Source organism: Anomaloglossus baeobatrachus, unplaced genomic scaffold, assembly GCF_048569485.1.
Source record: "Anomaloglossus baeobatrachus isolate aAnoBae1 unplaced genomic scaffold, aAnoBae1.hap1 Scaffold_799, whole genome shotgun sequence".
In the NCBI taxonomy this organism is placed as follows: domain Eukaryota; kingdom Metazoa; phylum Chordata; class Amphibia; order Anura; family Aromobatidae; genus Anomaloglossus; species Anomaloglossus baeobatrachus.
This window is the reverse complement of record NW_027445183.1, coordinates 21,572-45,504: the sequence shown is the minus strand read 5'-3', so window position 1 is coordinate 45,504 and position 23,933 is coordinate 21,572. Positions and strand designations below refer to the sequence as shown.

General features: G+C 46.6%; 15 non-coding genes across 15 annotated transcripts; all 15 read right to left on the bottom strand.

Moving 5' to 3' along the window:
* Positions 1 to 309: 309 nt before the first annotated feature.
* LOC142288228 (U2 spliceosomal RNA) lies at positions 310 to 500 on the bottom strand. Its single transcript, XR_012749049.1, has one exon. It is a non-coding gene; the product is annotated as a U2 spliceosomal RNA (small nuclear RNA).
* A 1,387-nt stretch (positions 501 to 1,887) lies between these two features.
* Positions 1,888 to 2,078, bottom strand: LOC142288227 (U2 spliceosomal RNA). The gene has a single exon (XR_012749048.1). It is a non-coding gene; the product is annotated as a U2 spliceosomal RNA (small nuclear RNA).
* A 1,387-nt stretch (positions 2,079 to 3,465) lies between these two features.
* Positions 3,466 to 3,656, bottom strand: LOC142288226 (U2 spliceosomal RNA). The gene has a single exon (XR_012749047.1). It is a non-coding gene; the product is annotated as a U2 spliceosomal RNA (small nuclear RNA).
* Positions 3,657 to 5,043: 1,387 nt separating this feature from the next.
* LOC142288224 (U2 spliceosomal RNA) lies at positions 5,044 to 5,234 on the bottom strand. Its single transcript, XR_012749044.1, has one exon. It is a non-coding gene; the product is annotated as a U2 spliceosomal RNA (small nuclear RNA).
* A 1,387-nt stretch (positions 5,235 to 6,621) lies between these two features.
* Positions 6,622 to 6,812, bottom strand: LOC142288223 (U2 spliceosomal RNA). The gene has a single exon (XR_012749043.1). It is a non-coding gene; the product is annotated as a U2 spliceosomal RNA (small nuclear RNA).
* Positions 6,813 to 8,201: 1,389 nt separating this feature from the next.
* LOC142288222 (U2 spliceosomal RNA) lies at positions 8,202 to 8,392 on the bottom strand. Its single transcript, XR_012749042.1, has one exon. It is a non-coding gene; the product is annotated as a U2 spliceosomal RNA (small nuclear RNA).
* Positions 8,393 to 9,779: 1,387 nt separating this feature from the next.
* LOC142288220 (U2 spliceosomal RNA) lies at positions 9,780 to 9,970 on the bottom strand. The gene has a single exon (XR_012749041.1). It is a non-coding gene; the product is annotated as a U2 spliceosomal RNA (small nuclear RNA).
* Positions 9,971 to 11,357: 1,387 nt separating this feature from the next.
* Positions 11,358 to 11,548, bottom strand: LOC142288219 (U2 spliceosomal RNA). Its single transcript, XR_012749040.1, has one exon. It is a non-coding gene; the product is annotated as a U2 spliceosomal RNA (small nuclear RNA).
* A 1,387-nt stretch (positions 11,549 to 12,935) lies between these two features.
* Positions 12,936 to 13,126, bottom strand: LOC142288218 (U2 spliceosomal RNA). The gene has a single exon (XR_012749039.1). It is a non-coding gene; the product is annotated as a U2 spliceosomal RNA (small nuclear RNA).
* Positions 13,127 to 14,513: 1,387 nt separating this feature from the next.
* On the bottom strand, positions 14,514 to 14,704 carry LOC142288217 (U2 spliceosomal RNA). The gene has a single exon (XR_012749038.1). It is a non-coding gene; the product is annotated as a U2 spliceosomal RNA (small nuclear RNA).
* A 1,387-nt stretch (positions 14,705 to 16,091) lies between these two features.
* On the bottom strand, positions 16,092 to 16,284 carry LOC142288254 (U2 spliceosomal RNA). The gene has a single exon (XR_012749075.1). It is a non-coding gene; the product is annotated as a U2 spliceosomal RNA (small nuclear RNA).
* A 2,189-nt stretch (positions 16,285 to 18,473) lies between these two features.
* LOC142288216 (U2 spliceosomal RNA) lies at positions 18,474 to 18,664 on the bottom strand. The gene has a single exon (XR_012749037.1). It is a non-coding gene; the product is annotated as a U2 spliceosomal RNA (small nuclear RNA).
* Positions 18,665 to 20,051: 1,387 nt separating this feature from the next.
* On the bottom strand, positions 20,052 to 20,242 carry LOC142288215 (U2 spliceosomal RNA). The gene has a single exon (XR_012749036.1). It is a non-coding gene; the product is annotated as a U2 spliceosomal RNA (small nuclear RNA).
* A 1,387-nt stretch (positions 20,243 to 21,629) lies between these two features.
* LOC142288214 (U2 spliceosomal RNA) lies at positions 21,630 to 21,820 on the bottom strand. Its single transcript, XR_012749035.1, has one exon. It is a non-coding gene; the product is annotated as a U2 spliceosomal RNA (small nuclear RNA).
* A 1,387-nt stretch (positions 21,821 to 23,207) lies between these two features.
* Positions 23,208 to 23,398, bottom strand: LOC142288212 (U2 spliceosomal RNA). Its single transcript, XR_012749033.1, has one exon. It is a non-coding gene; the product is annotated as a U2 spliceosomal RNA (small nuclear RNA).
* Positions 23,399 to 23,933: the final 535 nt, after the last annotated feature.

Sequence of the window (23,933 nt, the reverse complement as noted above, 5' to 3'; positions counted from 1 at the left end):
CTGCAGCAGCAGGTGAATCCACTTTGTCCAAAAGGGATCTATTCCATTCAATTGCAAATGATCTAGATAAGACAGAGAACTGCAGCACGGGGACATAGCCGAGTTGGTCAGGTTGAGTGGTGATGAGTTTGCTATTTGGATGAATAAAGAAAGTCAAAAGTGTGAAAGATAAAAAACAAAAGGAGGAAGTGTGAAAAGTGAATGGGCCAAATTGAGGTGCATATGAAGACGTATGCTTTCTTCCAATTCATTAAATCGGGCTAATATGAATCAGGTGAATTGAGTTCTGCTTTTGGAAACTGGGTTAAGAAGGGGTGCACCGTTCCTGGAGGTACTGCAATACCAGGTCAATGCGTGGAGTGGACAGAGCAAGCTCTTTTTCCATCTCCCTGTTCTAAAAATCCATTTAATATATGGTCCCCAGATAGGGGACGTATCAGATATTAAACTGATAAGAACAGATACTACACTTGATCTTAGCCAAAAGGCCGAGAAGCGATAACCAGAATTGGTTTGGGCCTCGAGTGGCACCCTGGCCTATGCCGGACACATCTTAGGGAGAGAGAGCGAGAGGGAGACAAACCCACGCCTACACAAGACATTTTGTCACCCAAGCCAACCCTTGAAAAGGCTGCTTTGCAGAGCCAAAACAAGAAGAATGGTGCGTTTTGCAGCCGCCGCCCACTGCAATGAATCTGAATAACTCCTCCTTTAGGGCGCAAGCAACTCCCCTCCCCCTTGCAGTCTTTCCAATTCACGATACAAAAAGACGGACAGGACAGGTTGCCTGACTTTCCGTCACTGCCACCCTTTGCCATCCTTACCCGTAGAAAGCCCTTTCATCATCCCCAAACCCTAATCTTTTCCCTTTCCTTCCCAGCCCCCAAACCCTGCCCTCTGTACCTTTCTCACCACCCGCTTCCCTTCTCCTGTCATCCCCCTACCACCCGGGAAAAAAAGAGATTGCCCCCTCCTTCCACTAGCCCACCCTCCCACCCAAAGAACAACTTCTTCTGCGCAGCTTGTTTTCTAGGCAGCAGCGCTATTGTGATGTCATCGGGGGGCATTGTGACAAGCCGCCAGTGTTCCGTCTCTTCATGTTGTGCACAGTTCAAACGGAAAATACATCAACAGGCAGACTACAGAAAAGCTTACTATCAAAGGTTAGAGGGGGGCTTTCTCAGAGGGCTTTTTACAGTTTTTCTATTCCCAATTAGCCGTTTAAGTGTACTTATTGAAAGTAGTAATTCTTTCATAGGCCGCCCTTTCTTAGTATTTGACGTTCCTTATATTGCGGTATGAGGCTTCGCAGTAGGTTGCAAACATTCATCACCCATGACTGTCCCCAATTGAGCTCAGAAGCTCAATGTCTATCATGACCTCTCTTTTAGAATGTCCAAGAGCAAGCAAACTATTCCTCCAGGAGAGGGCGCCAACAGACTACTAAAGAGATCATCATTACTCAAAGAAAACCCCAAAAACCAATGCATGATAGGAATAAACAGGTAACTTTCTTTGGAGTGGAAGCGGAGAGATCGCACCAGATGCCAATTCTAGATGTTATCACACCTGTGGTCACTGCAGCAGCAGGTGAATCCACTTTGTCCAAAAGGGATCTATTCCATTCAATTGCAAATGATCTAGATAAGACAGAGAACTGCAGCACGGGGACATAGCCGAGTTGGTCAGGTTGAGTGGTGATGAGTTTGCTATTTGGATGAATAAAGAAAGTCAAAAGTGTGAAAGATAAAAAACAAAAGGAGGAAGTGTGAAAAGTGAATGGGCCAAATTGAGGTGCATATGAAGACGTATGCTTTCTTCCAATTCATTAAATCGGGCTAATATGAATCAGGTGAATTGAGTTCTGCTTTTGGAAACTGGGTTAAGAAGGGGTGCACCGTTCCTGGAGGTACTGCAATACCAGGTCAATGCGTGGAGTGGACAGAGCAAGCTCTTTTTCCATCTCCCTGTTCTAAAAATCCATTTAATATATGGTCCCCAGATAGGGGACGTATCAGATATTAAACTGATAAGAACAGATACTACACTTGATCTTAGCCAAAAGGCCGAGAAGCGATAACCAGAATTGGTTTGGGCCTCGAGTGGCACCCTGGCCTATGCCGGACACATCTTAGGGAGAGAGAGCGAGAGGGAGACAAACCCACGCCTACACAAGACATTTTGTCACCCAAGCCAACCCTTGAAAAGGCTGCTTTGCAGAGCCAAAACAAGAAGAATGGTGCGTTTTGCAGCCGCCGCCCACTGCAATGAATCTGAATAACTCCTCCTTTAGGGCGCAAGCAACTCCCCTCCCCCTTGCAGTCTTTCCAATTCACGATACAAAAAGACGGACAGGACAGGTTGCCTGACTTTCCGTCACTGCCACCCTTTGCCATCCTTACCCGTAGAAAGCCCTTTCATCATCCCCAAACCCTAATCTTTTCCCTTTCCTTCCCAGCCCCCAAACCCTGCCCTCTGTACCTTTCTCACCACCCGCTTCCCTTCTCCTGTCATCCCCCTACCACCCGGGAAAAAAAGAGATTGCCCCCTCCTTCCACTAGCCCACCCTCCCACCCAAAGAACAACTTCTTCTGCGCAGCTTGTTTTCTAGGCAGCAGCGCTATTGTGATGTCATCGGGGGGCATTGTGACAAGCCGCCAGTGTTCCGTCTCTTCATGTTGTGCACAGTTCAAACGGAAAATACATCAACAGGCAGACTACAGAAAAGCTTACTATCAAAGGTTAGAGGGGGGCTTTCTCAGAGGGCTTTTTACAGTTTTTCTATTCCCAATTAGCCGTTTAAGTGTACTTATTGAAAGTAGTAATTCTTTCATAGGCCGCCCTTTCTTAGTATTTGACGTTCCTTATATTGCGGTATGAGGCTTCGCAGTAGGTTGCAAACATTCATCACCCATGACTGTCCCCAATTGAGCTCAGAAGCTCAATGTCTATCATGACCTCTCTTTTAGAATGTCCAAGAGCAAGCAAACTATTCCTCCAGGAGAGGGCGCCAACAGACTACTAAAGAGATCATCATTACTCAAAGAAAACCCCAAAAACCAATGCATGATAGGAATAAACAGGTAACTTTCTTTGGAGTGGAAGCGGAGAGATCGCACCAGATGCCAATTCTAGATGTTATCACACCTGTGGTCACTGCAGCAGCAGGTGAATCCACTTTGTCCAAAAGGGATCTATTCCATTCAATTGCAAATGATCTAGATAAGACAGAGAACTGCAGCACGGGGACATAGCCGAGTTGGTCAGGTTGAGTGGTGATGAGTTTGCTATTTGGATGAATAAAGAAAGTCAAAAGTGTGAAAGATAAAAAACAAAAGGAGGAAGTGTGAAAAGTGAATGGGCCAAATTGAGGTGCATATGAAGACGTATGCTTTCTTCCAATTCATTAAATCGGGCTAATATGAATCAGGTGAATTGAGTTCTGCTTTTGGAAACTGGGTTAAGAAGGGGTGCACCGTTCCTGGAGGTACTGCAATACCAGGTCAATGCGTGGAGTGGACAGAGCAAGCTCTTTTTCCATCTCCCTGTTCTAAAAATCCATTTAATATATGGTCCCCAGATAGGGGACGTATCAGATATTAAACTGATAAGAACAGATACTACACTTGATCTTAGCCAAAAGGCCGAGAAGCGATAACCAGAATTGGTTTGGGCCTCGAGTGGCACCCTGGCCTATGCCGGACACATCTTAGGGAGAGAGAGCGAGAGGGAGACAAACCCACGCCTACACAAGACATTTTGTCACCCAAGCCAACCCTTGAAAAGGCTGCTTTGCAGAGCCAAAACAAGAAGAATGGTGCGTTTTGCAGCCGCCGCCCACTGCAATGAATCTGAATAACTCCTCCTTTAGGGCGCAAGCAACTCCCCTCCCCCTTGCAGTCTTTCCAATTCACGATACAAAAAGACGGACAGGACAGGTTGCCTGACTTTCCGTCACTGCCACCCTTTGCCATCCTTACCCGTAGAAAGCCCTTTCATCATCCCCAAACCCTAATCTTTTCCCTTTCCTTCCCAGCCCCCAAACCCTGCCCTCTGTACCTTTCTCACCACCCGCTTCCCTTCTCCTGTCATCCCCCTACCACCCGGGAAAAAAAGAGATTGCCCCCTCCTTCCACTAGCCCACCCTCCCACCCAAAGAACAACTTCTTCTGCGCAGCTTGTTTTCTAGGCAGCAGCGCTATTGTGATGTCATCGGGGGGCATTGTGACAAGCCGCCAGTGTTCCGTCTCTTCATGTTGTGCACAGTTCAAACGGAAAATACATCAACAGGCAGACTACAGAAAAGCTTACTATCAAAGGTTAGAGGGGGGCTTTCTCAGAGGGCTTTTTACAGTTTTTCTATTCCCAATTAGCCGTTTAAGTGTACTTATTGAAAGTAGTAATTCTTTCATAGGCCGCCCTTTCTTAGTATTTGACGTTCCTTATATTGCGGTATGAGGCTTCGCAGTAGGTTGCAAACATTCATCACCCATGACTGTCCCCAATTGAGCTCAGAAGCTCAATGTCTATCATGACCTCTCTTTTAGAATGTCCAAGAGCAAGCAAACTATTCCTCCAGGAGAGGGCGCCAACAGACTACTAAAGAGATCATCATTACTCAAAGAAAACCCCAAAAACCAATGCATGATAGGAATAAACAGGTAACTTTCTTTGGAGTGGAAGCGGAGAGATCGCACCAGATGCCAATTCTAGATGTTATCACACCTGTGGTCACTGCAGCAGCAGGTGAATCCACTTTGTCCAAAAGGGATCTATTCCATTCAATTGCAAATGATCTAGATAAGACAGAGAACTGCAGCACGGGGACATAGCCGAGTTGGTCAGGTTGAGTGGTGATGAGTTTGCTATTTGGATGAATAAAGAAAGTCAAAAGTGTGAAAGATAAAAAACAAAAGGAGGAAGTGTGAAAAGTGAATGGGCCAAATTGAGGTGCATATGAAGACGTATGCTTTCTTCCAATTCATTAAATCGGGCTAATATGAATCAGGTGAATTGAGTTCTGCTTTTGGAAACTGGGTTAAGAAGGGGTGCACCGTTCCTGGAGGTACTGCAATACCAGGTCAATGCGTGGAGTGGACAGAGCAAGCTCTTTTTCCATCTCCCTGTTCTAAAAATCCATTTAATATATGGTCCCCAGATAGGGGACGTATCAGATATTAAACTGATAAGAACAGATACTACACTTGATCTTAGCCAAAAGGCCGAGAAGCGATAACCAGAATTGGTTTGGGCCTCGAGTGGCACCCTGGCCTATGCCGGACACATCTTAGGGAGAGAGAGCGAGAGGGAGACAAACCCACGCCTACACAAGACATTTTGTCACCCAAGCCAACCCTTGAAAAGGCTGCTTTGCAGAGCCAAAACAAGAAGAATGGTGCGTTTTGCAGCCGCCGCCCACTGCAATGAATCTGAATAACTCCTCCTTTAGGGCGCAAGCAACTCCCCTCCCCCTTGCAGTCTTTCCAATTCACGATACAAAAAGACGGACAGGACAGGTTGCCTGACTTTCCGTCACTGCCACCCTTTGCCATCCTTACCCGTAGAAAGCCCTTTCATCATCCCCAAACCCTAATCTTTTCCCTTTCCTTCCCAGCCCCCAAACCCTGCCCTCTGTACCTTTCTCACCACCCGCTTCCCTTCTCCTGTCATCCCCCTACCACCCGGGAAAAAAAGAGATTGCCCCCTCCTTCCACTAGCCCACCCTCCCACCCAAAGAACAACTTCTTCTGCGCAGCTTGTTTTCTAGGCAGCAGCGCTATTGTGATGTCATCGGGGGGCATTGTGACAAGCCGCCAGTGTTCCGTCTCTTCATGTTGTGCACAGTTCAAACGGAAAATACATCAACAGGCAGACTACAGAAAAGCTTACTATCAAAGGTTAGAGGGGGGCTTTCTCAGAGGGCTTTTTACAGTTTTTCTATTCCCAATTAGCCGTTTAAGTGTACTTATTGAAAGTAGTAATTCTTTCATAGGCCGCCCTTTCTTAGTATTTGACGTTCCTTATATTGCGGTATGAGGCTTCGCAGTAGGTTGCAAACATTCATCACCCATGACTGTCCCCAATTGAGCTCAGAAGCTCAATGTCTATCATGACCTCTCTTTTAGAATGTCCAAGAGCAAGCAAACTATTCCTCCAGGAGAGGGCGCCAACAGACTACTAAAGAGATCATCATTACTCAAAGAAAACCCCAAAAACCAATGCATGATAGGAATAAACAGGTAACTTTCTTTGGAGTGGAAGCGGAGAGATCGCACCAGATGCCAATTCTAGATGTTATCACACCTGTGGTCACTGCAGCAGCAGGTGAATCCACTTTGTCCAAAAGGGATCTATTCCATTCAATTGCAAATGATCTAGATAAGACAGAGAACTGCAGCACGGGGACATAGCCGAGTTGGTCAGGTTGAGTGGTGATGAGTTTGCTATTTGGATGAATAAAGAAAGTCAAAAGTGTGAAAGATAAAAAACAAAAGGAGGAAGTGTGAAAAGTGAATGGGCCAAATTGAGGTGCATATGAAGACGTATGCTTTCTTCCAATTCATTAAATCGGGCTAATATGAATCAGGTGAATTGAGTTCTGCTTTTGGAAACTGGGTTAAGAAGGGGTGCACCGTTCCTGGAGGTACTGCAATACCAGGTCAATGCGTGGAGTGGACAGAGCAAGCTCTTTTTCCATCTCCCTGTTCTAAAAATCCATTTAATATATGGTCCCCAGATAGGGGACGTATCAGATATTAAACTGATAAGAACAGATACTACACTTGATCTTAGCCAAAAGGCCGAGAAGCGATAACCAGAATTGGTTTGGGCCTCGAGTGGCACCCTGGCCTATGCCGGACACATCTTAGGGAGAGAGAGCGAGAGGGAGACAAACCCACGCCTACACAAGACATTTTGTCACCCAAGCCAACCCTTGAAAAGGCTGCTTTGCAGAGCCAAAACAAGAAGAATGGTGCGTTTTGCAGCCGCCGCCCACTGCAATGAATCTGAATAACTCCTCCTTTAGGGCGCAAGCAACTCCCCTCCCCCCCTTGCAGTCTTTCCAATTCACGATACAAAAAGACGGACAGGACAGGTTGCCTGACTTTCCGTCACTGCCACCCTTTGCCATCCTTACCCGTAGAAAGCCCTTTCATCATCCCCAAACCCTAATCTTTTCCCTTTCCTTCCCAGCCCCCAAACCCTGCCCTCTGTACCTTTCTCACCACCCGCTTCCCTTCTCCTGTCATCCCCCTACCACCCGGGAAAAAAAGAGATTGCCCCCTCCTTCCACTAGCCCACCCTCCCACCCAAAGAACAACTTCTTCTGCGCAGCTTGTTTTCTAGGCAGCAGCGCTATTGTGATGTCATCGGGGGGCATTGTGACAAGCCGCCAGTGTTCCGTCTCTTCATGTTGTGCACAGTTCAAACGGAAAATACATCAACAGGCAGACTACAGAAAAGCTTACTATCAAAGGTTAGAGGGGGGCTTTCTCAGAGGGCTTTTTACAGTTTTTCTATTCCCAATTAGCCGTTTAAGTGTACTTATTGAAAGTAGTAATTCTTTCATAGGCCGCCCTTTCTTAGTATTTGACGTTCCTTATATTGCGGTATGAGGCTTCGCAGTAGGTTGCAAACATTCATCACCCATGACTGTCCCCAATTGAGCTCAGAAGCTCAATGTCTATCATGACCTCTCTTTTAGAATGTCCAAGAGCAAGCAAACTATTCCTCCAGGAGAGGGCGCCAACAGACTACTAAAGAGATCATCATTACTCAAAGAAAACCCCAAAAACCAATGCATGATAGGAATAAACAGGTAACTTTCTTTGGAGTGGAAGCGGAGAGATCGCACCAGATGCCAATTCTAGATGTTATCACACCTGTGGTCACTGCAGCAGCAGGTGAATCCACTTTGTCCAAAAGGGATCTATTCCATTCAATTGCAAATGATCTAGATAAGACAGAGAACTGCAGCACGGGGACATAGCCGAGTTGGTCAGGTTGAGTGGTGATGAGTTTGCTATTTGGATGAATAAAGAAAGTCAAAAGTGTGAAAGATAAAAAACAAAAGGAGGAAGTGTGAAAAGTGAATGGGCCAAATTGAGGTGCATATGAAGACGTATGCTTTCTTCCAATTCATTAAATCGGGCTAATATGAATCAGGTGAATTGAGTTCTGCTTTTGGAAACTGGGTTAAGAAGGGGTGCACCGTTCCTGGAGGTACTGCAATACCAGGTCAATGCGTGGAGTGGACAGAGCAAGCTCTTTTTCCATCTCCCTGTTCTAAAAATCCATTTAATATATGGTCCCCAGATAGGGGACGTATCAGATATTAAACTGATAAGAACAGATACTACACTTGATCTTAGCCAAAAGGCCGAGAAGCGATAACCAGAATTGGTTTGGGCCTCGAGTGGCACCCTGGCCTATGCCGGACACATCTTAGGGAGAGAGAGCGAGAGGGAGACAAACCCACGCCTACACAAGACATTTTGTCACCCAAGCCAACCCTTGAAAAGGCTGCTTTGCAGAGCCAAAACAAGAAGAATGGTGCGTTTTGCAGCCGCCGCCCACTGCAATGAATCTGAATAACTCCTCCTTTAGGGCGCAAGCAACTCCCCTCCCCCTTGCAGTCTTTCCAATTCACGATACAAAAAGACGGACAGGACAGGTTGCCTGACTTTCCGTCACTGCCACCCTTTGCCATCCTTACCCGTAGAAAGCCCTTTCATCATCCCCAAACCCTAATCTTTTCCCTTTCCTTCCCAGCCCCCAAACCCTGCCCTCTGTACCTTTCTCACCACCCGCTTCCCTTCTCCTGTCATCCCCCTACCACCCGGGAAAAAAAGAGATTGCCCCCTCCTTCCACTAGCCCACCCTCCCACCCAAAGAACAACTTCTTCTGCGCAGCTTGTTTTCTAGGCAGCAGCGCTATTGTGATGTCATCGGGGGGCATTGTGACAAGCCGCCAGTGTTCCGTCTCTTCATGTTGTGCACAGTTCAAACGGAAAATACATCAACAGGCAGACTACAGAAAAGCTTACTATCAAAGGTTAGAGGGGGGCTTTCTCAGAGGGCTTTTTACAGTTTTTCTATTCCCAATTAGCCGTTTAAGTGTACTTATTGAAAGTAGTAATTCTTTCATAGGCCGCCCTTTCTTAGTATTTGACGTTCCTTATATTGCGGTATGAGGCTTCGCAGTAGGTTGCAAACATTCATCACCCATGACTGTCCCCAATTGAGCTCAGAAGCTCAATGTCTATCATGACCTCTCTTTTAGAATGTCCAAGAGCAAGCAAACTATTCCTCCAGGAGAGGGCGCCAACAGACTACTAAAGAGATCATCATTACTCAAAGAAAACCCCAAAAACCAATGCATGATAGGAATAAACAGGTAACTTTCTTTGGAGTGGAAGCGGAGAGATCGCACCAGATGCCAATTCTAGATGTTATCACACCTGTGGTCACTGCAGCAGCAGGTGAATCCACTTTGTCCAAAAGGGATCTATTCCATTCAATTGCAAATGATCTAGATAAGACAGAGAACTGCAGCACGGGGACATAGCCGAGTTGGTCAGGTTGAGTGGTGATGAGTTTGCTATTTGGATGAATAAAGAAAGTCAAAAGTGTGAAAGATAAAAAACAAAAGGAGGAAGTGTGAAAAGTGAATGGGCCAAATTGAGGTGCATATGAAGACGTATGCTTTCTTCCAATTCATTAAATCGGGCTAATATGAATCAGGTGAATTGAGTTCTGCTTTTGGAAACTGGGTTAAGAAGGGGTGCACCGTTCCTGGAGGTACTGCAATACCAGGTCAATGCGTGGAGTGGACAGAGCAAGCTCTTTTTCCATCTCCCTGTTCTAAAAATCCATTTAATATATGGTCCCCAGATAGGGGACGTATCAGATATTAAACTGATAAGAACAGATACTACACTTGATCTTAGCCAAAAGGCCGAGAAGCGATAACCAGAATTGGTTTGGGCCTCGAGTGGCACCCTGGCCTATGCCGGACACATCTTAGGGAGAGAGAGCGAGAGGGAGACAAACCCACGCCTACACAAGACATTTTGTCACCCAAGCCAACCCTTGAAAAGGCTGCTTTGCAGAGCCAAAACAAGAAGAATGGTGCGTTTTGCAGCCGCCGCCCACTGCAATGAATCTGAATAACTCCTCCTTTAGGGCGCAAGCAACTCCCCTCCCCCTTGCAGTCTTTCCAATTCACGATACAAAAAGACGGACAGGACAGGTTGCCTGACTTTCCGTCACTGCCACCCTTTGCCATCCTTACCCGTAGAAAGCCCTTTCATCATCCCCAAACCCTAATCTTTTCCCTTTCCTTCCCAGCCCCCAAACCCTGCCCTCTGTACCTTTCTCACCACCCGCTTCCCTTCTCCTGTCATCCCCCTACCACCCGGGAAAAAAAGAGATTGCCCCCTCCTTCCACTAGCCCACCCTCCCACCCAAAGAACAACTTCTTCTGCGCAGCTTGTTTTCTAGGCAGCAGCGCTATTGTGATGTCATCGGGGGGCATTGTGACAAGCCGCCAGTGTTCCGTCTCTTCATGTTGTGCACAGTTCAAACGGAAAATACATCAACAGGCAGACTACAGAAAAGCTTACTATCAAAGGTTAGAGGGGGGCTTTCTCAGAGGGCTTTTTACAGTTTTTCTATTCCCAATTAGCCGTTTAAGTGTACTTATTGAAAGTAGTAATTCTTTCATAGGCCGCCCTTTCTTAGTATTTGACGTTCCTTATATTGCGGTATGAGGCTTCGCAGTAGGTTGCAAACATTCATCACCCATGACTGTCCCCAATTGAGCTCAGAAGCTCAATGTCTATCATGACCTCTCTTTTAGAATGTCCAAGAGCAAGCAAACTATTCCTCCAGGAGAGGGCGCCAACAGACTACTAAAGAGATCATCATTACTCAAAGAAAACCCCAAAAACCAATGCATGATAGGAATAAACAGGTAACTTTCTTTGGAGTGGAAGCGGAGAGATCGCACCAGATGCCAATTCTAGATGTTATCACACCTGTGGTCACTGCAGCAGCAGGTGAATCCACTTTGTCCAAAAGGGATCTATTCCATTCAATTGCAAATGATCTAGATAAGACAGAGAACTGCAGCACGGGGACATAGCCGAGTTGGTCAGGTTGAGTGGTGATGAGTTTGCTATTTGGATGAATAAAGAAAGTCAAAAGTGTGAAAGATAAAAAACAAAAGGAGGAAGTGTGAAAAGTGAATGGGCCAAATTGAGGTGCATATGAAGACGTATGCTTTCTTCCAATTCATTAAATCGGGCTAATATGAATCAGGTGAATTGAGTTCTGCTTTTGGAAACTGGGTTAAGAAGGGGTGCACCGTTCCTGGAGGTACTGCAATACCAGGTCAATGCGTGGAGTGGACAGAGCAAGCTCTTTTTCCATCTCCCTGTTCTAAAAATCCATTTAATATATGGTCCCCAGATAGGGGACGTATCAGATATTAAACTGATAAGAACAGATACTACACTTGATCTTAGCCAAAAGGCCGAGAAGCGATAACCAGAATTGGTTTGGGCCTCGAGTGGCACCCTGGCCTATGCCGGACACATCTTAGGGAGAGAGAGCGAGAGGGAGACAAACCCACGCCTACACAAGACATTTTGTCACCCAAGCCAACCCTTGAAAAGGCTGCTTTGCAGAGCCAAAACAAGAAGAATGGTGCGTTTTGCAGCCGCCGCCCACTGCAATGAATCTGAATAACTCCTCCTTTAGGGCGCAAGCAACTCCCCTCCCCCTTGCAGTCTTTCCAATTCACGATACAAAAAGACGGACAGGACAGGTTGCCTGACTTTCCGTCACTGCCACCCTTTGCCATCCTTACCCGTAGAAAGCCCTTTCATCATCCCCAAACCCTAATCTTTTCCCTTTCCTTCCCAGCCCCCAAACCCTGCCCTCTGTACCTTTCTCACCACCCGCTTCCCTTCTCCTGTCATCCCCCTACCACCCGGGAAAAAAAGAGATTGCCCCCTCCTTCCACTAGCCCACCCTCCCACCCAAAGAACAACTTCTTCTGCGCAGCTTGTTTTCTAGGCAGCAGCGCTATTGTGATGTCATCGGGGGGCATTGTGACAAGCCGCCAGTGTTCCGTCTCTTCATGTTGTGCACAGTTCAAACGGAAAATACATCAACAGGCAGACTACAGAAAAGCTTACTATCAAAGGTTAGAGGGGGGCTTTCTCAGAGGGCTTTTTACAGTTTTTCTATTCCCAATTAGCCGTTTAAGTGTACTTATTGAAAGTAGTAATTCTTTCATAGGCCGCCCTTTCTTAGTATTTGACGTTCCTTATATTGCGGTATGAGGCTTCGCAGTAGGTTGCAAACATTCATCACCCATGACTGTCCCCAATTGAGCTCAGAAGCTCAATGTCTATCATGACCTCTCTTTTAGAATGTCCAAGAGCAAGCAAACTATTCCTCCAGGAGAGGGCGCCAACAGACTACTAAAGAGATCATCATTACTCAAAGAAAACCCCAAAAACCAATGCATGATAGGAATAAACAGGTAACTTTCTTTGGAGTGGAAGCGGAGAGATCGCACCAGATGCCAATTCTAGATGTTATCACACCTGTGGTCACTGCAGCAGCAGGTGAATCCACTTTGTCCAAAAGGGATCTATTCCATTCAATTGCAAATGATCTAGATAAGACAGAGAACTGCAGCACGGGGACATAGCCGAGTTGGTCAGGTTGAGTGGTGATGAGTTTGCTATTTGGATGAATAAAGAAAGTCAAAAGTGTGAAAGATAAAAAACAAAAGGAGGAAGTGTGAAAAGTGAATGGGCCAAATTGAGGTGCATATGAAGACGTATGCTTTCTTCCAATTCATTAAATCGGGCTAATATGAATCAGGTGAATTGAGTTCTGCTTTTGGAAACTGGGTTAAGAAGGGGTGCACCGTTCCTGGAGGTACTGCAATACCAGGTCAATGCGTGGAGTGGACAGAGCAAGCTCTTTTTCCATCTCCCTGTTCTAAAAATCCATTTAATATATGGTCCCCAGATAGGGGACGTATCAGATATTAAACTGATAAGAACAGATACTACACTTGATCTTAGCCAAAAGGCCGAGAAGCGATAACCAGAATTGGTTTGGGCCTCGAGTGGCACCCTGGCCTATGCCGGACACATCTTAGGGAGAGAGAGCGAGAGGGAGACAAACCCACGCCTACACAAGACATTTTGTCACCCAAGCCAACCCTTGAAAAGGCTGCTTTGCAGAGCCAAAACAAGAAGAATGGTGCGTTTTGCAGCCGCCGCCCACTGCAATGAATCTGAATAACTCCTCCTTTAGGGCGCAAGCAACTCCCCTCCCCCTTGCAGTCTTTCCAATTCACGATACAAAAAGACGGACAGGACAGGTTGCCTGACTTTCCGTCACTGCCACCCTTTGCCATCCTTACCCGTAGAAAGCCCTTTCATCATCCCCAAACCCTAATCTTTTCCCTTTCCTTCCCAGCCCCCAAACCCTGCCCTCTGTACCTTTCTCACCACCCGCTTCCCTTCTCCTGTCATCCCCCTACCACCCGGGAAAAAAAGAGATTGCCCCCTCCTTCCACTAGCCCACCCTCCCACCCAAAGAACAACTTCTTCTGCGCAGCTTGTTTTCTAGGCAGCAGCGCTATTGTGATGTCATCGGGGGGCATTGTGACAAGCCGCCAGTGTTCCGTCTCTTCATGTTGTGCACAGTTCAAACGGAAAATACATCAACAGGCAGACTACAGAAAAGCTTACTATCAAAGGTTAGAGGGGGGCTTTCTCAGAGGGCTTTTTACAGTTTTTCTATTCCCAATTAGCCGTTTAAGTGTACTTATTGAAAGTAGTAATTCTTTCATAGGCCGCCCTTTCTTAGTATTTGACGTTCCTTATATTGCGGTATGAGGCTTCGCAGTAGGTTGCAAACATTCATCACCCATGACTGTCCCCAATTGAGCTCAGAAGCTCAATGTCTATCATGACCTCTCTTTTAGAATGTCCAAGAGCAAGCAAACTATTCCTCCAGGAGAGGGCGCCAACAGACTACTAAAGAGATCATCATTACTCAAAGAAAACCCCAAAAACCAATGCATGATAGGAATAAACAGGTAACTTTCTTTGGAGTGGAAGCGGAGAGATCGCACCAGATGCCAATTCTAGATGTTATCACACCTGTGGTCACTGCAGCAGCAGGTGAATCCACTTTGTCCAAAAGGGATCTATTCCATTCAATTGCAAATGATCTAGATAAGACAGAGAACTGCAGCACGGGGACATAGCCGAGTTGGTCAGGTTGAGTGGTGATGAGTTTGCTATTTGGATGAATAAAGAAAGTCAAAAGTGTGAAAGATAAAAAACAAAAGGAGGAAGTGTGAAAAGTGAATGGGCCAAATTGAGGTGCATATGAAGACGTATGCTTTCTTCCAATTCATTAAATCGGGCTAATATGAATCAGGTGAATTGAGTTCTGCTTTTGGAAACTGGGTTAAGAAGGGGTGCACCGTTCCTGGAGGTACTGCAATACCAGGTCAATGCGTGGAGTGGACAGAGCAAGCTCTTTTTCCATCTCCCTGTTCTAAAAATCCATTTAATATATGGTCCCCAGATAGGGGACGTATCAGATATTAAACTGATAAGAACAGATACTACACTTGATCTTAGCCAAAAGGCCGAGAAGCGATAACCAGAATTGGTTTGGGCCTCGAGTGGCACCCTGGCCTATGCCGGACACATCTTAGGGAGAGAGAGCGAGAGGGAGACAAACCCACGCCTACACAAGACATTTTGTCACCCAAGCCAACCCTTGAAAAGGCTGCTTTGCAGAGCCAAAACAAGAAGAATGGTGCGTTTTGCAGCCGCCGCCCACTGCAATGAATCTGAATAACTCCTCCTTTAGGGCGCAAGCAACTCCCCTCCCCCTTGCAGTCTTTCCAATTCACGATACAAAAAGACGGACAGGACAGGTTGCCTGACTTTCCGTCACTGCCACCCTTTGCCATCCTTACCCGTAGAAAGCCCTTTCATCATCCCCAAACCCTAATCTTTTCCCTTTCCTTCCCAGCCCCCAAACCCTGCCCTCTGTACCTTTCTCACCACCCGCTTCCCTTCTCCTGTCATCCCCCTACCACCCGGGAAAAAAAGAGATTGCCCCCTCCTTCCACTAGCCCACCCTCCCACCCAAAGAACAACTTCTTCTGCGCAGCTTGTTTTCTAGGCAGCAGCGCTATTGTGATGTCATCGGGGGGCATTGTGACAAGCCGCCAGTGTTCCGTCTCTTCATGTTGTGCACAGTTCAAACGGAAAATACATCAACAGGCAGACTACAGAAAAGCTTACTATCAAAGGTTAGAGGGGGGCTTTCTCAGAGGGCTTTTTACAGTTTTTCTATTCCCAATTAGCCGTTTAAGTGTACTTATTGAAAGTAGTAATTCTTTCATAGGCCGCCCTTTCTTAGTATTTGACGTTCCTTATATTGCGGTATGAGGCTTCGCAGTAGGTTGCAAACATTCATCACCCATGACTGTCCCCAATTGAGCTCAGAAGCTCAATGTCTATCATGACCTCTCTTTTAGAATGTCCAAGAGCAAGCAAACTATTCCTCCAGGAGAGGGCGCCAACAGACTACTAAAGAGATCATCATTACTCAAAGAAAACCCCAAAAACCAATGCATGATAGGAATAAACAGGTAACTTTCTTTGGAGTGGAAGCGGAGAGATCGCACCAGATGCCAATTCTAGATGTTATCACACCTGTGGTCACTGCAGCAGCAGGTGAATCCACTTTGTCCAAAAGGGATCTATTCCATTCAATTGCAAATGATCTAGATAAGACAGAGAACTGCAGCACGGGGACATAGCCGAGTTGGTCAGGTTGAGTGGTGATGAGTTTGCTATTTGGATGAATAAAGAAAGTCAAAAGTGTGAAAGATAAAAAACAAAAGGAGGAAGTGTGAAAAGTGAATGGGCCAAATTGAGGTGCATATGAAGACGTATGCTTTCTTCCAATTCATTAAATCGGGCTAATATGAATCAGGTGAATTGAGTTCTGCTTTTGGAAACTGGGTTAAGAAGGGGTGCACCGTTCCTGGAGGTACTGCAATACCAGGTCAATGCGTGGAGTGGACAGAGCAAGCTCTTTTTCCATCTCCCTGTTCTAAAAATCCATTTAATATATGGTCCCCAGATAGGGGACGTATCAGATATTAAACTGATAAGAACAGATTTTTGATTTAATGAAGCTTTCCAAAGCACCACAAAAAATGCATGACCGAAGTCACACCAAAAACAGTGCAAAGGCTAGGATTCGTGTGGACCCCACCGTGAGGAGAGGGTCCCCAAAAATCAACCCCGTCCCTCCGAGCCAGAAGGCCACAGCAAGGGTCAGGGATCTTCGGTGCTCCCCCAAGCCGAAGCCTGGTTGAGCCTTGTCGTTGCTCCCAGCGTCCACCCAGGCATCTTACCCAAGTGGAGTAGAGAGCTACTAGTTGTTGGTTTCGCAGCCAAAACTGCCCGGACCGTCAACCGGTGTTGGTTTCTCAGCCCAAGGCTAACCGGACCTCCAACCGGGTGTTGGTTTCTCAGCCGAAGCTGACCCAGACCTCCAACCGGGTGTTGGTTTCTCAGCCGAAGCTGACCCAGACCTCCAACCGGGTGTTAGTTTCTCAGCCCAAAGCTGACCAGACCTCCGACCGGGATTATAAAAATTTCCCTTCCTAGCCAGAAGGCCGGGATAGGATAATATGCTCAAAAAGTATGAAAAGGCAAGGTACGGTGTGCTACAGAGCCCAAGGCTTGCCGGGGTCCCAAGCCAGCAAGCTCAGACTCACTCCAGGGTCGTCAGTCCTGGGGCACGTTGTACCATAGCCCCCCACCCTTACTCAGTCTAATAGCCTCGATCCTGGTAGGGCCATGTTTTCCTCTAGATGAATATACTATCCACCCAGAGTACTAGCAAGTGCAACCTTCCAGTGTGCATTGTATCATTGTACTAAGGTGGCCTGGAGCTTAAACCACCTCTTCGAACAACACTACACTTGATCTTAGCCAAAAGGCCGAGAAGCGATAACCAGAATTGGTTTGGGCCTCGAGTGGCACCCTGGCCTATGCCGGACACATCTTAGGGAGAGAGAGCGAGAGGGAGACAAACCCACGCCTACACAAGACATTTTGTCACCCAAGCCAACCCTTGAAAAGGCTGCTTTGCAGAGCCAAAACAAGAAGAATGGTGCGTTTTGCAGCCGCCGCCCACTGCAATGAATCTGAATAACTCCTCCTTTAGGGCGCAAGCAACTCCCCTCCCCCTTGCAGTCTTTCCAATTCACGATACAAAAAGACGGACAGGACAGGTTGCCTGACTTTCCGTCACTGCCACCCTTTGCCATCCTTACCCGTAGAAAGCCCTTTCATCATCCCCAAACCCTAATCTTTTCCCTTTCCTTCCCAGCCCCCAAACCCTGCCCTCTGTACCTTTCTCACCACCCGCTTCCCTTCTCCTGTCATCCCCCTACCACCCGGGAAAAAAAGAGATTGCCCCCTCCTTCCACTAGCCCACCCTCCCACCCAAAGAACAACTTCTTCTGCGCAGCTTGTTTTCTAGGCAGCAGCGCTATTGTGATGTCATCGGGGGGCATTGTGACAAGCCGCCAGTGTTCCGTCTCTTCATGTTGTGCACAGTTCAAACGGAAAATACATCAACAGGCAGACTACAGAAAAGCTTACTATCAAAGGTTAGAGGGGGGCTTTCTCAGAGGGCTTTTTACAGTTTTTCTATTCCCAATTAGCCGTTTAAGTGTACTTATTGAAAGTAGTAATTCTTTCATAGGCCGCCCTTTCTTAGTATTTGACGTTCCTTATATTGCGGTATGAGGCTTCGCAGTAGGTTGCAAACATTCATCACCCATGACTGTCCCCAATTGAGCTCAGAAGCTCAATGTCTATCATGACCTCTCTTTTAGAATGTCCAAGAGCAAGCAAACTATTCCTCCAGGAGAGGGCGCCAACAGACTACTAAAGAGATCATCATTACTCAAAGAAAACCCCAAAAACCAATGCATGATAGGAATAAACAGGTAACTTTCTTTGGAGTGGAAGCGGAGAGATCGCACCAGATGCCAATTCTAGATGTTATCACACCTGTGGTCACTGCAGCAGCAGGTGAATCCACTTTGTCCAAAAGGGATCTATTCCATTCAATTGCAAATGATCTAGATAAGACAGAGAACTGCAGCACGGGGACATAGCCGAGTTGGTCAGGTTGAGTGGTGATGAGTTTGCTATTTGGATGAATAAAGAAAGTCAAAAGTGTGAAAGATAAAAAACAAAAGGAGGAAGTGTGAAAAGTGAATGGGCCAAATTGAGGTGCATATGAAGACGTATGCTTTCTTCCAATTCATTAAATCGGGCTAATATGAATCAGGTGAATTGAGTTCTGCTTTTGGAAACTGGGTTAAGAAGGGGTGCACCGTTCCTGGAGGTACTGCAATACCAGGTCAATGCGTGGAGTGGACAGAGCAAGCTCTTTTTCCATCTCCCTGTTCTAAAAATCCATTTAATATATGGTCCCCAGATAGGGGACGTATCAGATATTAAACTGATAAGAACAGATACTACACTTGATCTTAGCCAAAAGGCCGAGAAGCGATAACCAGAATTGGTTTGGGCCTCGAGTGGCACCCTGGCCTATGCCGGACACATCTTAGGGAGAGAGAGCGAGAGGGAGACAAACCCACGCCTACACAAGACATTTTGTCACCCAAGCCAACCCTTGAAAAGGCTGCTTTGCAGAGCCAAAACAAGAAGAATGGTGCGTTTTGCAGCCGCCGCCCACTGCAATGAATCTGAATAACTCCTCCTTTAGGGCGCAAGCAACTCCCCTCCCCCTTGCAGTCTTTCCAATTCACGATACAAAAAGACGGACAGGACAGGTTGCCTGACTTTCCGTCACTGCCACCCTTTGCCATCCTTACCCGTAGAAAGCCCTTTCATCATCCCCAAACCCTAATCTTTTCCCTTTCCTTCCCAGCCCCCAAACCCTGCCCTCTGTACCTTTCTCACCACCCGCTTCCCTTCTCCTGTCATCCCCCTACCACCCGGGAAAAAAAGAGATTGCCCCCTCCTTCCACTAGCCCACCCTCCCACCCAAAGAACAACTTCTTCTGCGCAGCTTGTTTTCTAGGCAGCAGCGCTATTGTGATGTCATCGGGGGGCATTGTGACAAGCCGCCAGTGTTCCGTCTCTTCATGTTGTGCACAGTTCAAACGGAAAATACATCAACAGGCAGACTACAGAAAAGCTTACTATCAAAGGTTAGAGGGGGGCTTTCTCAGAGGGCTTTTTACAGTTTTTCTATTCCCAATTAGCCGTTTAAGTGTACTTATTGAAAGTAGTAATTCTTTCATAGGCCGCCCTTTCTTAGTATTTGACGTTCCTTATATTGCGGTATGAGGCTTCGCAGTAGGTTGCAAACATTCATCACCCATGACTGTCCCCAATTGAGCTCAGAAGCTCAATGTCTATCATGACCTCTCTTTTAGAATGTCCAAGAGCAAGCAAACTATTCCTCCAGGAGAGGGCGCCAACAGACTACTAAAGAGATCATCATTACTCAAAGAAAACCCCAAAAACCAATGCATGATAGGAATAAACAGGTAACTTTCTTTGGAGTGGAAGCGGAGAGATCGCACCAGATGCCAATTCTAGATGTTATCACACCTGTGGTCACTGCAGCAGCAGGTGAATCCACTTTGTCCAAAAGGGATCTATTCCATTCAATTGCAAATGATCTAGATAAGACAGAGAACTGCAGCACGGGGACATAGCCGAGTTGGTCAGGTTGAGTGGTGATGAGTTTGCTATTTGGATGAATAAAGAAAGTCAAAAGTGTGAAAGATAAAAAACAAAAGGAGGAAGTGTGAAAAGTGAATGGGCCAAATTGAGGTGCATATGAAGACGTATGCTTTCTTCCAATTCATTAAATCGGGCTAATATGAATCAGGTGAATTGAGTTCTGCTTTTGGAAACTGGGTTAAGAAGGGGTGCACCGTTCCTGGAGGTACTGCAATACCAGGTCAATGCGTGGAGTGGACAGAGCAAGCTCTTTTTCCATCTCCCTGTTCTAAAAATCCATTTAATATATGGTCCCCAGATAGGGGACGTATCAGATATTAAACTGATAAGAACAGATACTACACTTGATCTTAGCCAAAAGGCCGAGAAGCGATAACCAGAATTGGTTTGGGCCTCGAGTGGCACCCTGGCCTATGCCGGACACATCTTAGGGAGAGAGAGCGAGAGGGAGACAAACCCACGCCTACACAAGACATTTTGTCACCCAAGCCAACCCTTGAAAAGGCTGCTTTGCAGAGCCAAAACAAGAAGAATGGTGCGTTTTGCAGCCGCCGCCCACTGCAATGAATCTGAATAACTCCTCCTTTAGGGCGCAAGCAACTCCCCTCCCCCTTGCAGTCTTTCCAATTCACGATACAAAAAGACGGACAGGACAGGTTGCCTGACTTTCCGTCACTGCCACCCTTTGCCATCCTTACCCGTAGAAAGCCCTTTCATCATCCCCAAACCCTAATCTTTTCCCTTTCCTTCCCAGCCCCCAAACCCTGCCCTCTGTACCTTTCTCACCACCCGCTTCCCTTCTCCTGTCATCCCCCTACCACCCGGGAAAAAAAGAGATTGCCCCCTCCTTCCACTAGCCCACCCTCCCACCCAAAGAACAACTTCTTCTGCGCAGCTTGTTTTCTAGGCAGCAGCGCTATTGTGATGTCATCGGGGGGCATTGTGACAAGCCGCCAGTGTTCCGTCTCTTCATGTTGTGCACAGTTCAAACGGAAAATACATCAACAGGCAGACTACAGAAAAGCTTACTATCAAAGGTTAGAGGGGGGCTTTCTCAGAGGGCTTTTTACAGTTTTTCTATTCCCAATTAGCCGTTTAAGTGTACTTATTGAAAGTAGTAATTCTTTCATAGGCCGCCCTTTCTTAGTATTTGACGTTCCTTATATTGCGGTATGAGGCTTCGCAGTAGGTTGCAAACATTCATCACCCATGACTGTCCCCAATTGAGCTCAGAAGCTCAATGTCTATCATGACCTCTCTTTTAGAATGTCCAAGAGCAAGCAAACTATTCCTCCAGGAGAGGGCGCCAACAGACTACTAAAGAGATCATCATTACTCAAAGAAAACCCCAAAAACCAATGCATGATAGGAATAAACAGGTAACTTTCTTTGGAGTGGAAGCGGAGAGATCGCACCAGATGCCAATTCTAGATGTTATCACACCTGTGGTCACTGCAGCAGCAGGTGAATCCACTTTGTCCAAAAGGGATCTATTCCATTCAATTGCAAATGATCTAGATAAGACAGAGAACTGCAGCACGGGGACATAGCCGAGTTGGTCAGGTTGAGTGGTGATGAGTTTGCTATTTGGATGAATAAAGAAAGTCAAAAGTGTGAAAGATAAAAAACAAAAGGAGGAAGTGTGAAAAGTGAATGGGCCAAATTGAGGTGCATATGAAGACGTATGCTTTCTTCCAATTCATTAAATCGGGCTAATATGAATCAGGTGAATTGAGTTCTGCTTTTGGAAACTGGGTTAAGAAGGGGTGCACCGTTCCTGGAGGTACTGCAATACCAGGTCAATGCGTGGAGTGGACAGAGCAAGCTCTTTTTCCATCTCCCTGTTCTAAAAATCCATTTAATATATGGTCCCCAGATAGGGGACGTATCAGATATTAAACTGATAAGAACAGATACTACACTTGATCTTAGCCAAAAGGCCGAGAAGCGATAACCAGAATTGGTTTGGGCCTCGAGTGGCACCCTGGCCTATGCCGGACACATCTTAGGGAGAGAGAGCGAGAGGGAGACAAACCCACGCCTACACAAGACATTTTGTCACCCAAGCCAACCCTTGAAAAGGCTGCTTTGCAGAGCCAAAACAAGAAGAATGGTGCGTTTTGCAGCCGCCGCCCACTGCAATGAATCTGAATAACTCCTCCTTTAGGGCGCAAGCAACTCCCCTCCCCCTTGCAGTCTTTCCAATTCACGATACAAAAAGACGGACAGGACAGGTTGCCTGACTTTCCGTCACTGCCACCCTTTGCCATCCTTACCCGTAGAAAGCCCTTTCATCATCCCCAAACCCTAATCTTTTCCCTTTCCTTCCCAGCCCCCAAACCCTGCCCTCTGTACCTTTCTCACCACCCGCTTCCCTTCTCCTGTCATCCCCCTACCACCCGGGAAAAAAAGAGATTGCCCCCTCCTTCCACTAGCCCACCCTCCCACCCAAAGAACAACTTCTTCTGCGCAGCTTGTTTTCTAGGCAGCAGCGCTATTGTGATGTCATCGGGGGGCATTGTGACAAGCCGCCAGTGTTCCGTCTCTTCATGTTGTGCACAGTTCAAACGGAAAATACATCAACAGGCAGACTACAGAAAAGCTTACTATCAAAGGTTAGAGGGGGGCTTTCTCAGAGGGCTTTTTACAGTTTTTCTATTCCCAATTAGCCGTTTAAGTGTACTTATTGAAAGTAGTAATTCTTTCATAGGCCGCCCTTTCTTAGTATTTGACGTTCCTTATATTGCGGTATGAGGCTTCGCAGTAGGTTGCAAACATTCATCACCCATGACTGTCCCCAATTGAGCTCAGAAGCTCAATGTCTATCATGACCTCTCTTTTAGAATGTCCAAGAGCAAGCAAACTATTCCTCCAGGAGAGGGCGCCAACAGACTACTAAAGAGATCATCATTACTCAAAGAAAACCCCAAAAACCAATGCATGATAGGAATAAACAGGTAACTTTCTTTGGAGTGGAAGCGGAGAGATCGCACCAGATGCCAATTCTAGATGTTATCACACCTGTGGTCACTGCAGCAGCAGGTGAATCCACTTTGTCCAAAAGGGATCTATTCCATTCAATTGCAAATGATCTAGATAAGACAGAGAACTGCAGCACGGGGACATAGCCGAGTTGGTCAGGTTGAGTGGTGATGAGTTTGCTATTTGGATGAATAAAGAAAGTCAAAAGTGTGAAAGATAAAAAACAAAAGGAGGAAGTGTGAAAAGTGAATGGGCCAAATTGAGGTGCATATGAAGACGTATGCTTTCTTCCAATTCATTAAATCGGGCTAATATGAATCAGGTGAATTGAGTTCTGCTTTTGGAAACTGGGTTAAGAAGGGGTGCACCGTTCCTGGAGGTACTGCAATACCAGGTCAATGCGTGGAGTGGACAGAGCAAGCTCTTTTTCCATCTCCCTGTTCTAAAAATCCATTTAATATATGGTCCCCAGATAGGGGACGTATCAGATATTAAACTGATAAGAACAGATACTACACTTGATCTTAGCCAAAAGGCCGAGAAGCGATAACCAGAATTGGTTTGGGCCTCGAGTGGCACCCTGGCCTATGCCGGACACATCTTAGGGAGAGAGAGCGAGAGGGAGACAAACCCACGCCTACACAAGACATTTTGTCACCCAAGCCAACCCTTGAAAAGGCTGCTTTGCAGAGCCAAAACAAGAAGAATGGTGCGTTTTGCAGCCGCCGCCCACTGCAATGAATCTGAATAACTCCTCCTTTAGGGCGCAAGCAACTCCCCTCCCCCTTGCAGTCTTTCCAATTCACGATACAAAAAGACGGACAGGACAGGTTGCCTGACTTTCCGTCACTGCCACCCTTTGCCATCCTTACCCGTAGAAAGCCCTTTCATCATCCCCAAACCCTAATCTTTTCCCTTTCCTTCCCAGCCCCCAAACCCTGCCCTCTGTACCTTTCTCACCACCCGCTTCCCTTCTCCTGTCATCCCCCTACCACCCGGGAAAAAAAGAGATTGCCCCCTCCTTCCACTAGCCCACCCTCCCACCCAAAGAACAACTTCTTCTGCGCAGCTTGTTTTCTAGGC